We start from the raw sequence: 13,730 nt of genomic DNA, 5'->3' as shown, positions 1-13,730 counted from the left end.
GGGAAATTAAGTGTATTCTCACATTTAAGAACACGGCCGTATAGGAAATCATCGCCCACAAGCTTCATATTGGTTTTCATTCATTTGTTTCTGTTTAAAATCCGAATACTTTTGTTCTTAAACTACCAGCAATGAGTCACTCAAATTCTAATTAACGTCGTCCAAGTGCGATGAAACTTCACTTGAAATTGAGTTTTAGAAGTGTTTCAAAAAAAGGTCCAAGAAAAGCTCAAAGACAGCTTTAGAGAGGAAACGGGAAAATAGCCGGAACAAGAAAGCACAAGACATTCCTACTGGCTCCTGTCCGTCCTCAGCCGGACGTTATCGACTTCTCCCCTCCTACCCTCCTGTCTCGTGAGCTGGGCGCTGCCTGTAGACTGTCTCCCGGCATCCTCTATAGGCATTATTACCTCGACGGCCGACCGTCAGCGTGATCCTTTATTCTGACAGGCCACCAGGGTCAGACTGGCCCTCACTGGCCAATCAGTGTCAGCTAACAGTCTTGGCTGCAGCACGATCCCCGGGTACACCGACTGCAGCAGAGTGGAGTGCTGGGAGCAGATGTGCGTCTGTGTTGAGGAAGGAGGTTTGTGATGTTACGGCATCCGCATGGGGGTAAATGCAACAACAATTCGTGGAGCTCAGGGAAAACCAGTGTGCACGGTTGTGTGTGTGTGTGTGTGTGTGTGTGTGTGAGAGTTTTATGGAAAAATGAAAGCGAATGTACGCATGTTCTGTAAATGCTCATGCATGCGTGTGTCAGTCGGAGGTAGATAAAAAAAAATAAAAAAATGTGAGGCCAAATTCTGCAATACTCCCACACGCCCGGCTGCCAAGATGAGCGCGGGGGAATTTGTTTAATGTACAGCATTTATTCACTGCTCACACGCTGTTGCACTACCGCTTCCTCCGTCGCATGAGACACTCCCTCGGCTGGGCAAGTCGCCATTAATCAGTCGCAATGAAGGGTTAGCTGAATAGCACGGGGGCTCAAGCACATCCTGGATCAACGTCTCGGTGCGATCCCCAAACCAGGCTTCTTCTCAATAGCGCGCAGGTGGAAGCACAATACTTCGTGACGTTTTTATTTTGTTTGTTTTTTTTTGTCGTTTTTTTTTTTTTTATCACAAATCGTGGCATAAGTTGTGTTTCGTTCACTCATGTGGAAAGCAGCTCCGGTTTGTTTTCTCATGACCCTGCAACATATTGGCATTGAGTTTAGTCACCGTGCTGAGACAGATGGCCGAGCATTATGGTGCATGGCAAATTGGGAACGAAAACATGCATGCTCCGAAATGGTTCCGTGTAGTTTCTCCACAGCAATGTGACCAGATTCACAAGGGAAGGACGCGGAAGGCCCGAGCATATACGTGAAAAATAGAGACAGCCCAAATGTGAGAAAACGCATCGTTGATCAACTGTGTGCAAATGCCAACGGGTCTATTACTTCTTCTTCAAAAATAAATAAATAAATAAACGAAATGTCAATACTGTTTCTACACTGATGTGACAAAAATAAAAAAATAAAAAATGTTGCCATGGTAGCGCAACCCACCCACCTCCTCACTCTTCACGGTTCTCCAGGTATAAAATGCCTCATTTGTCCTGAACCAGCTTTAAAAAAAAAAAAAAAAAAGACATTTCCATCACAGACTAAGAGAAGGAAACATGAGAAGAGAATGATTGTGAAAGGAAATCACAGGTGTGGCGAGAAACGACGTTTAGGAAATAGATGTGTTCAGTGAGAAATAAGAACGGAGGTATCGGAAGAAGGCAGGGACTGGGTTCAGAGTTTGGAGAAAAGTCAGAAACGTTGGGGAGCAGACAAGATGAAGAGGTGGAGGAGTGACGAAGGGACGAGTGGAGCAAGGGGAGGCGGCGAAAGGTGAGCACGAGGGGGCAGACAAGAAGATGGGGGGAATAAGAGGAGAACGGCAGATGAGAAGAGACAGCGTGGAGTAGGGGAAATGGCAAAGAATGAAGGAAAGGCAAGGAGAATGGAAGTCAAGGGAAAAGAGGAAACAAAAGAGCAGGAGGTGAAAACACTCAGTCAGACTCCATACACAGCATGTAAGTAATTTAACTGGTTTATACTCTCCACAGCACACACGCCATAGGTGTTTAAACCCAGATTTAGTTTTCAATTGAATAAAATTGTATTTCACCAAAGATAGTTCAGGGATATGTGATTTTTTCAGAAAAAACTGAACCAAATATCGAATATGGGGTAGAATCGTAGGATCTTTTCGAGTGCAGATTTAGGCGATTTTTACCAGAGGTGATCAGCATCACGAGGAGATGAATGGACAACTGACTCCAGAAGAAAATCACTAACTGTTCAAAGACATTAAAAACAAAAAAAATCTTAGAAAGAAGCAAATCATTAGAGAATGACCTCCTTAAATCACTGAAGTGTATCCAAAGAGCACTCTTACCACAGCGTTGCATCAGCAACTGTTTAAAAGGGCTATTTAATGGTTTTAATGAAAAACATCAATGCTTGGTGGACACAAAACCATCACTTACAGAAAAACAGTCGTACTAGTTATTGTTCGAAGTCTTATGTCTTCGAACATGCCCACGGTTGCGATTAATGAAATGAACATTGTCTATAAAACAGTGTGATAATAGATGTGCAGTACCTGCGACACACAAAGGAAACATCCTCAGCCACGAGGCCTCATTACTCCCCGCAGCTGCTAACTAATCCCGCACCTCTGTGCTCTGTCAGGGAACCTCTGCACACTCAAAACAACACAGCTCTCAGATGAAACACTCCACCGACGAGCCCCTCCGACTGAAGTTTCATTAGCGGAGCCTGTTCTGAGCAGATAAGTAAAAGCAGAGTCCGTTATAATTATAGCAGTCATAATTACTGCCGTGCAAGTTTGGTCGAAAAAGACAAGGTAATGAGGGGAACCTGTCTGATGCACACACGCAGGTCATGCAAGCCTTTTTCGAGCTTTTGTAGATCAGACTATTTTGTGTGTGCGTGTGTGTGTGTGCGCTTGCTTGTTTGGTTGCAAGTGTGCATCTATTGGCATGCTGTGACCGATATTCAATTAGCCCACCTGCCACCTCTACATGGCTCAGCATTCCAGCGCTCAGTAAATCAGCTCGCCTGACAGCACGCAGGTCGATATTAATATTAACGCCTCCATAAATAATGTTATTGTAGGACCCTCGTGTTAATGGTTCATGATACGATGGGCATGACAAAGTGGAGTGTGTGTCCTATTGTGGAGGTGCGGGGCTTTAACAGGGACAGAGAGATAGACTAAATCTCCTTCAATGTCCTTCGATAGGAACATTGGTGACATTGGGCTGGAACGGCGCCGAGGTGGTCACAGCTGTGTTCCCAAGCCTGAATAGCTAGGGGGTGGGGAGTGTGTATCATATGTGTGTGTGTCTGTGTGTGCGTGTGTGTGATGAACTGGTAGAGGGTTAGAGTCGGATGCTGTTGGGACTGGACACAGAGGATTAATTATTATAAATCGTCTCCCAGGCCACATGTTTATGGCCGCTACTCAAATTGTTGTGCGACTATCCGATTTCCATCTTCGACACTACACTACTGTGTGTGTGTGTGTGTATTTGTGACAGGAGAGGTCCGGGGTTGAATAGAAGAATGGCTTTGCTGTTTTGCGACAATAGCCCATATTTCATTCTGACAGCAAACATATCACTGTAACGTCTTTATGTGGTCGCAGCAAATCTCCGGATTAGCCACTGGCTCGGAAGAGACGGCCGCCGTCAAACTGAGGGGTGTCTGAAACGCCGGCTTGTTAACCTGACCTTGTAGGCAAAACAAGGGAGTCGGTCATTACGCGTTAGAGAAGCCGAAGCTGCAGCACCCGTGCGAAAACACACCTCCCCAAATAACTAGATTCCATCTTTCCATTCCAGTTTGTGGCTTTCACTTCACTCGTTCCGGTACAAGATTTGCTGAGAATGCTTTTTTCTCCACCCCATTACTGCCCTGCAACATATACACTCGCCCACATTTCTTCAAAGTGACTTCTCGGTTCACACACTCATCTCTCTACCTGCTGCCTCGGAGCAGCTTCACTAATTCAAACACTAAGTTCAAGGGTAGCTCATCAGTGGTTGCCACGGGAGTGAGGAGGAACCTCCGTTGCAGACGTGCATGCAAATTCAAACTGGTTAGGCCGTGGTCACAGGCCTTAGTGTGCCGTGGTGTAATGTGCACTTTGACCGGGTAACGCGCTCAAAAATGTATTTCAGAAGAGTTTATCTGCAAGTACAGCCAAAAAAAAATTAAAATTATTATTATTTTTTTCTATTTTTGAGTGATGCCCCTTCTCTATATACAGGGTTGGGATAAATAAAAATAATAATAAAAAAAAAGATTAACAAACATTATCCACTCGCGGGCAACAGCTCGCCAATAATTAAATGAATGGGGGAAAAAAAAATCAGTGCAGAGAAAAATTAATCAGCTCTTGTGCCGATCTGTGATGGAGGAGGTGACTGCAGCTGCGTGTTGATTGGCAGAGAGGAAAACACACACACACACACACTTGGTCATGCACCGCATTGTACTCCTCTGCCATTGTCAAGAATTCTGGGAGAGATTTCCAAGGCGACTTGTTTCCTGATGTCACCTCCAATCACGACTCGCACACACGCATGCACGGATACGGCGCAACCCTCGCCAGCCCTAGACCAGAGGTTCTGCAAAGCCGGGGATCATCCCTGCTAATCCACACTCATTAAGGATGAACTCCATGATAGCGTGCCGCCGCCACCACAACCAGCCTCCGTAGCCTTTTACCCCACTTTTCACACACGTACAGTGCACACTCGCCGCGTTGCCGTGTGGATAAGTTGGCAGCTTTGATGGCGATTTTAATAAATTACCGCGCGCTGTTGCACGAGTGTTTGTTACCGCCGCTCGAGGAAGCAGAGCACCTGCCACACCTGTCGCCGCTAATCAGGCCCAGCTTAATTAGGAGCTTTTATTTCACAGCAGTGAAAGGTGAAGTGTGCTTGACCAAGGGATGTTGAGCGCTCTTATTTTCACTGAACTCTTCAGAGAAACGTGTCTTCAAACGGAATGTTAATTTGAGATTAGACAAACCGGAGGATGACAGAGCTGGCAAATCACTTTGCTCTGCTAAAATGTAAAATGATTTTTAGCAAAACTTCAAATCAATTATTCAAACACTTCCATTGTTCCTCAGGATGGAACAGACGTTTTTTTTTTTTTTTCCTCTGCACTCAACAGTTTTTACCCGAGGACTGGAGCATAAATAGAATGTTCATCCTCAGTGTTCATGCACGCAGAGAAGGTCACTGCTGAGTGGAGTCTACCTACAACCTCCCTGGGCTGTACAAAAAAAAAAAAAAAGCGACCCGGATGCTTCCCTTCTAGCTCTCCATCTCCAAAATAACTCTCCCTCTGTGGGGATCTTAAATAAATTACAGATATGCTATCCTCCCAAGATGTGATCTCTGTTCTCCAGCGCAAATTAAAAATTTAAGCCCATTTAGGTGCCCTGTGTAACTTGAAGCAGTGTGGTTGCAAGGGGCGATATACAACCAGAGTTGTGTCACAGTAGTACTTAGGAGTGATGCTTGTTGCTCTGGGCGCTGCATCTGAGAGAGGAAGCAGGGTGGCCTGATGTCAGAGAGAATATCATGTAACTCTAAGGTCACCGGCTTGATCTAACTGCGCAACACTGCTTCTACCCGCAGCTATGCGTCGTGCCAAAGTGTCAAGACACCAAACTCTGACTCGCTCGATCTGTGTGAATCACTCTGTGTGACAGTACCTGCCAAAAGACTAACACGTAGAGGACTTACAACTTCAAAGCTTCAGGAGCTCGACTTTGACTGGGAACATTGAACCGTGTGCCAGTTCTATTTTCAGAAAAGCCTGCCCACCTACACTTTAAAGTAACAGGTATAATTATAAAAGTCAAACTGTCAGTTTACTCATATGGAAATATGATATCTTGTAGAATATTGGGGCTGAATTCAGGTGGTTAACCAACTGCAAAATGTGCAGACTTTTTTTTATGATTAGCAAAATCAAAGTCTGCACATTTGTGCTTTCACATGTGTTGGACGGCTGGATATTAATCAGCTCCCACAACAACATGGTGAATATATTTACTGTATATAATACGGACAGCGTGTCACCACTTCCTTGTATTGGCCTTGCAGGTAGCGATATTTTTCCATTACGGATGTGGCCAGTGCCATCTTGCGAGTTTGGAGCCAGACTGAGCAGCACGATTCAAGATTGGAGCCATGAGGAGCCACACTTCTGCCGGACTCGCTCACGTTTTTGTTTAGTTAATACTGCATTGTGCTCTACATCCACCAGTTACAAAGAAATGTTGTATTATACACTGTATTTATTTTTTTTATTATTATTTTACAACTCTTATGGTCATTAGGGACTGGTTTACAGAGCAGTTGGCATGGCAACTGGCCATTATGTCACATCCTATATCTAGAGCATCAAATAATTAACTAAATCGAAACTTATCCAAAAGATTGACATTGGAACGTGCATCAGCATTATGTTACCTACCCAAAATGACTGAAATCAATCTTGAAAAAAATAATTATATTTGTCTGTACTTTAATGGAGGAGGTGGAGCTCGTGACCTATACTGCAGCCAATCACCAGGGGGAGCTCTACTTGCTTTGGCTTCACTTTATAGGAGCAGTTCCATATGCATATTTATATGGCCTATGGGTGAAAGAAGGAAATTACACAGCTGATCCCAATTCCATATTTTTTGTTTTTGAAAAAGGGGTCACAATAAAGGAAACAATAAGACAGTGCAACCAATCCACGAGCCACTAAAAGACGGTGTCCATGATTGAAACCACAGCTTTACGCCATAACTCTGAAGTACTGCATTGAAATCTGAAACGTCAAACACACAAATCAATTATTAAACTAAACAAATTAATTTGTCCTTCTGAAGACAAAGGCAGCGTGCCAGGAGAAACAGGATTACCACCAATCTCTAATGCCTGATTATTAAAAATAAATAAGACCATTAAATACACCAGAGGATTGCCTGGGAGGCTCGTATATCAGCAAAGCATGTCCTATTTATTTAGTGTCTTCAAAATGGGTAGAGACCAAAAAGGCTAATTAATTGGGAAGTCTACAAAAAACCACTATCCAGTAGAACAGAAGACCTTGTGAAGGAAACGTCCTCCGATCATTAAGCATCAGTGCGCTACGGGAGCTTGTGCGCGTGCGTGCGATTGGGGGGCATTTAATAGACTCAACCTCACTATGAACCCAGAGAAAGCGTTTTGTCATTTGACCTTCATTAACATCTTCTATTCATTGCTCCAACGCCGGTGATAAATCAGGAAATTGCTGCTATTGTATCCACCAGTGGCACGCAGTAAAGCATTATGCCCTACCTGACTTTCATTAGCTTTTGTCTCTTTAAACAATAACCAGAGCCTTGATCGAACTCGTTTATAAGGTATTTGTCTTGATGAGACTTTACAAACAGAAATTAAACTGAAATCAAATCAGGAGGCAACGCTGCAGAAATCCACAGAGGAAACACAGTCCCGGCGTACTGTAAAGACTTTTCACAGAAGGTGTGGCATGTGATAAAGATCTGCACCTATAACCTAGGACTAAAGATAACAACAAAAAGACTTCAAGAGACCCTGAAGGTAAATGGGGAAAAAAAAGAAAGAAAAAGAAATGGCTCTCTTTTTGGAACAGGAGACTTTCCGGAGGGGATGGCTCCCCTCCATTGAAGCGTTGTTGGATTAACCTAATCAGAAGATTAATCAGACTTGAAACACTGGAGGCTGTGCCTGTGGCCTCTTTATCCGACTGTGCTGGGCAGCAGAATTAGGACGGAGAGCGGGGAGATGGCGTTCCCACAACCCCTTTCTCTAGGGCTCACTGCTTGCTAAAACATCTCAGAGGCAGAAGGGGTATCACAAGTTCCCCTGTTTGCGCCAACTCTCGCAAGTCTCATGACCTTATTATTATTCAGACTTAATCTCATGTTATTGCATGAATACATTGTCTAGATATTGTCGGGTGTCTTGCTAATTCTGACATGTTTGACTCATTTCAAAAAAACGCCAACATGAAAACTCTAGTGTCAGCATAATTACACTGTATATTTCACAGACAACAGATCTTAAATGTTAAAAGCAATCTAATAAAGGGTCAGGCTCAACGTGCCAGGTACCTGCCCACAGTTCATGTGAACTCTTAAAGGGCAGCACTCAGCTGTGAACGGGCATCACAGTAACTGGCCACCATTTAAATGCAATCATCCTTCCATTCGCGGCGATTTAAAGGGCCGATTGCCCTCAGAACTGGTGGAAATTAGCTCTTGCTGTGCCATGTTTGTCTGACCTCATAACAAAGGATCAAGTCTGAGAGGCAGAGCATTTTATGTGCGCTTTATTCTTCTTTTTTTTTTTTTTTAAGCCCATGATCACATGGTCATGGGCAGCCCTGGAAGATTTGGCTAATAGAAAAAAAAGAAAAGCATGGTCATTGTCACTGAATAAATACAATACAATTTTGGGAGGTCTTATCCGTCTCCATCTGTTGGCCTTGATACTCCTTGCCTTGGTTCAGGAAAGTAAAAAAAAAATAGTACTGTAGCACATGTCCATGAGAAAAAAAAAAATCAAGAGAGGCCTGCAGTGTGAACAGGGAGGGCATCATTGATCCCAGCTATCTAGTAGCCAGGTCATCGATTGCAGTGTACAGCTGTGATACTTGGCACACCTTGCTGACTCCAACTACAACCTTGAATCCGAAGCCAAGAGCGAGCATTTTTCCTCTTTAGTCCGTTGACCAAAAGACGCAGAGAAGCTTGTGTGTGTGGAACGGTCCTACAGCGTCCTCGCATAATTGTGTGGGAACATCATTTTTCAACCGCGGCTTTGCTTCCCCCGTCCCCAGGAGGCAATTTTTCTCAAACAAGGATCATTACGGTATGGAAGCAGCTGCTGAGCAGGGTTGAAAATGCAACCGGAGCCAATGAGCAGAGGCATGGGCTCCTTGGGGTGCAAGGGCGCGCACAAATGTGAGAGTCATCAAGAGGACTGGGAATAAGAAGATAAAAGTAGAAGTAAATGAAGAGCCCAATTTTGACCTTTTTGTACTCCCTCGAGATTTATTGATCCTGGAATCTCATCAAGGCTTCTTTTGGATGGTTCGGTAGAACACAGACATCAAAGATCAACTTGTTTTTTTGTTTTTTTTTGCCCCTCCTCCACACATGCCCTCCCTACACCCACTGTTCTATTTAAAGATGTGTATCTACCAACATTCAATATGAATACACTTAAAAGAGCATATGTGAGAGGAAAGGGGCGAGCGAAAAACCACTTAAAACGAGAAGTGACTGGATGCAGCTAATAGCTGTCTGATCAGCCAACGTTTCATCTTCGCCACATCATCTCCAAATTCAATATTGGCTCTTCAAACACACTGGTTTAAAAAAAAAGAAAGAAAAAAAACGGGCTGTTGTGTCTAAACACTCCCGCCATTTCCGCATTAAGGCCACACTTAGTTGGTATTCCACCCCTTCCTCCGTTGTCCCTCGGTATCTCCTCAATCCCTGCGAAATGAGCTAAAATATATAGAGCTCATACACAGACGCCAATGTCTGTTGGGAAAAAATTACCGTTTCCGTGTATGTTAGAGGTGCGCTTGTCAATGCACAGTCAGTCATGTTACTGACTCTGACAAATTCCCGGATGCTCCTGATAATGGCTTGACAAATGGTCCTCCACCAACAGTCAATACATCTCCCTATGTCCCACCTCTATGCCCACCTCTGTGAGATTCCATTATATGATACACTATCACACACTTTCTGGGTACAACTCGGCAAGGGCTAGAGAAAACAGAAAGGCATTTTAGGTATGATATGAAAATGTAGTACTCTTGCAGAAAGCAGAGATAGATCCGAAATCGCCAGGCCTAATCTGAAGGGATTAGATGACATCACTATCCCTTATGAAGTTTTGCCGATAAATGTGATTGCACTTCACTAAACTGTACAGTTTCATTTGTGGCATGACATATGTGTGGTTGCGTAATGAAATAAATCTGGGGTTTTACTCAGTCACTAACTCTAAGTGAAAATAAGGGAGAACCGTACAGCGTAACTGGTCAAAGACGCACCAGGAGGTACTTTAGCTTCACACAGTCAAATGAATAGTTGCAGCCAACAGCGACCAGTAACGTAAATTTTCAGCTTTATTTTCATTTGCAGTTATTTGCTTGTGAAAGGATTTTTTTTAAAGCTAGTGTTCTAGGACTCAGAGAGGTGTAAAGCAAATATCTACACTTTGTGTAGTGAGTCCTCAGTAATGTGTTTCAGGGCTCACAAGAAAACAGCAAACTGTTTGCCCTAACCCTGACTATGAGCTAGTGTTCTAGTGCCAAAACCAATACACTTCATAATCCAAATGTGGGATGGGGATTCCCAGTTCTCCATCAGTGTATTCATCGGATCAGAATAACTCAGCGCCTGTCAGAGGCTACTGGATTCAAAGTGATGAGAGGCCTATTTATCAAGTTCTCATAGACGCACACATACACCTAAATGGTAACATCAGTGCCATATTTCCACTGTAAGCTTTCATCACAAAGAAAAGTTTTCACAGCTCATCTTCAAAGAAGGAAAATGTGAATACAGGGTTGCATGGCGAGGAAATAAGTGCATGCCAGGTGTAACCAGTGACTAGCTGACAGAGAGTAACTCAGCACCTTTTATTAAACAAGAGAATGGCATGTGTCAATGTAGCCTCTATGTTGAATGGCCACAGCAAGCTTTGTGTTGCCGTGATAATTGCAGGGCAAACAGTAGTAATTGTTAGCACGGTAAAAAAAAACTGCAAGGTACATTTGTGCAAATATCCAGTCATCCGTAAGCTATTGTCTGTCTATCACAAGGACCATTAAGTGTGTGCACAGAAGCGGGGTACACCCTGGTTATGTTGCCAGTCAATCAAAAGCTGACATGTACAGTACAGCCACAACATTAAAACCACTGACAGGAGAAATAAATAACATTGAACATCTTGTGACAATGCAATGTTCTGCTGGGAATCTTTGACAATGTGTGGATGTTACTCAGACATGTAGCTCCCACCTCGACCAGAAAAAGCACTCCTACCACATGGCAATGAAACACCTTGATGGCAGCAGCCATGACACAACCTGACACACAAAAACAGTTTAGGAACAACTCAAAAAAACATGAAAATGGCCTCCAAATTCTCTAGATCCCTAACTGATCAAGAGTCTGTGGGATGCACTGGAACAAGTCTGTTCCACAGAGGCCCCTCCCCTCAACCCACAGGACCCAAAGGCCTACGCTATCAATACCCCAGACACCACAGGACACCCTCAGAAGGTGTCCATTCTCTGATGAGTCACAACTGTTTTGGAGACAGAAGAGAGAACTAAACAATATTAGGAAGGTGGTCATGATGTTATGCCTGTACATCAGCAAGGTAGAGAACATGGGTCAGTTTGTACTCGGGAGACACTCTTTTGGGAAAGTTCATAATGACATAGTCAGTTGTTTTAAACATAAGATGAGCTTTGTACTCGTTTTTAAGCCAGGCCACACCAGGGCTTAAAAAAGCATCCTTCACAGAGACAGATTGATGAGTCCCCCGTATTCATCTTGCATTGATTTTTTTCCAAAATTCAGCCAGCTGCTTCACCTTGAACCTATGCTTCAAAGCGATACTGTTTGCAACATCAGTCAATGACTCTTCCAATTCATTCACCATTCCTGTCGACTGTGTCACTGCAAAACTATTTTCTATTCGAGCCTCCTGTGCCAGGCAGCCTGCCGGAGAAATACTAACAAAACTGCGTGCACACTCCACTGAGCTGAACCCTGACGTCACCCTGCAGTCTGCTCTTGACACGTTGTCCCCACTGAACGCATAACATTTATGGTCACCCAGATGAGTGAATTACAAGTGGAAGGTCTCTGATCCTGCTTCAGAGGGTGCTAGAGGGTGATACCCTTCATTCAGATTGCTAAATAGGCTGAAAAAAAGAAACATCCAGATAGTCTTGGAGCTCAAGGTTTCGACACGAAAGTATGAAGCTAGAACGATTTTCTAAAGAAAAATCCTCCCCTCCCCCCCAAGGTTGAAAAAACAACTAAAAACTTCTGCTGTGGAGAGGCACCAGTGGTACCCATGAATCCTTGGTATCTAGGGTCTTAGCTGTATGTAGGCATCTGTTTCTCAAAAGTGATTTGTGAGCGTGACAACATCTCGCACATTATCATCTTTCACAGTCAAATTTCTACTTTTCAGGCTTTTTATGGTTAGATGATCAATATAATATTGTTAATAATAACAATAATGGTAGTTTAAACTGAAGTAATCTGATATTTTACTGTCTATCTTCATATATATTGCAGACAGAGTTCGTCCCTACAAAAGGACAACCCATTTGTCCATATTAACATGGAGCAGCAATGAAATTAGAATCCTTTGCATCAGCAAAGACTTGCACATGTACGCTTGTGTATCATCTGACCTTTGCATGGCTGCACACTGGTGGCCGAAAGGCACGACAGCTTTAGAAAGGCGCATGCTAATGTTAGGTGTGGTTTGTGCCCCTTGGTGCTATTTAGCACAGTGTGATGAGAGTTCATCTCTTCACATCCTGCTTGTCTCTCCGTCCGAGAGCGAGAACAGAAATAGTCTTTGTCACTAGCCCCACAGCAGGGCACCTTTCACACACCATGTCCAACAAGACTGGACAGGGTCACCAATACGCGTGCCAGTTTGCGTAGCTTTGCAGGGTACTGGAAGCTAATGAGGGCGCGTCTGTGTCGGACAATGAGCTTCTGTTAGGATGTTTCCTCGATCCAGTGACGGCTTTCCCCTCGATATTTTGACAAGTTTAAATAGCTTCAATGATTGATTCGTTTAAAGAGGTCGCAGCTGAGACGGCAGCACACCGTCTGATTTATCTCTGAAAGGATTGATTAAGTCTTATTTTCACAGCATTTTCCCACTGTAATCTGAACCGAACCAAACTGTACCCAAAAATTCAAATGGGAAAACATTTAGCACTGTGCCAGCTTAGAATGGAATGATACACTACAGCAGAAGAAAAACGATCTGCAAAGGTGAGGGAAGCAGGAACTGATAAGAGGATTACTCTATTACTATCTACCCTAGGGGCTGTTACCCTGGAGCACAAGAACACGGTTAAAAAGGGCAAGACCTTGATATCCCCCCCGACACGCTCATATCGTTTGAGTGAGGCAAAGTTGCTAAATGGCATACGATCCCACTTGGTGCAGGGCGAAGGCATGTTTTTAGCCCAAGCTGAAATGAAGCATCCTGAGGAGTGACCTTCCTGTCCTGACCAGCCTTCCTCTAACCTTCTTCCAGTGACAAAGGATGGATGGATATGATATGTGGTGGGGAATTAGAGGTTTTTCCAATCTCTTTTGGGCAAAAGTTTTGTGATATAATCTGATAACGGTGTGGATGAAAAGCCCCAGAAGGATGTCCCTGTCAGTCTGTGAGTCCAGAATTATTTTCTGAATACCAGGATTTTTTTTTTAAATTGTTTGCAATGAGGAGAGGATATTGCATGGCCAATTTGAAAAAGGATTCTACACCCACCCAGCAACCATCCAGAGTGCATCGTATTTGCATGGCTGCCAAAAACTCTTCCGGTCTCTGAAAAA

General features: G+C 43.7%; 1 protein-coding gene across 16 annotated transcripts in view; it reads right to left on the bottom strand.

Annotated features, from left to right (window-relative positions):
• ptprsa (protein tyrosine phosphatase receptor type Sa) overlaps positions 1-13,730 on the bottom strand; it is a 212,882-nt gene that overhangs the window by 174,925 nt on the left and 24,227 nt on the right. The window lies entirely within an intron of this gene.

The sequence above is a fragment of the Mugil cephalus genome, chromosome 6 (genome assembly GCF_022458985.1).
Source record: "Mugil cephalus isolate CIBA_MC_2020 chromosome 6, CIBA_Mcephalus_1.1, whole genome shotgun sequence".
Taxonomy (NCBI): domain Eukaryota; kingdom Metazoa; phylum Chordata; class Actinopteri; order Mugiliformes; family Mugilidae; genus Mugil; species Mugil cephalus.
The sequence above is the reverse complement of the archived record's forward strand: the minus strand, read 5'-3'. Positions and strand labels throughout refer to the sequence as shown.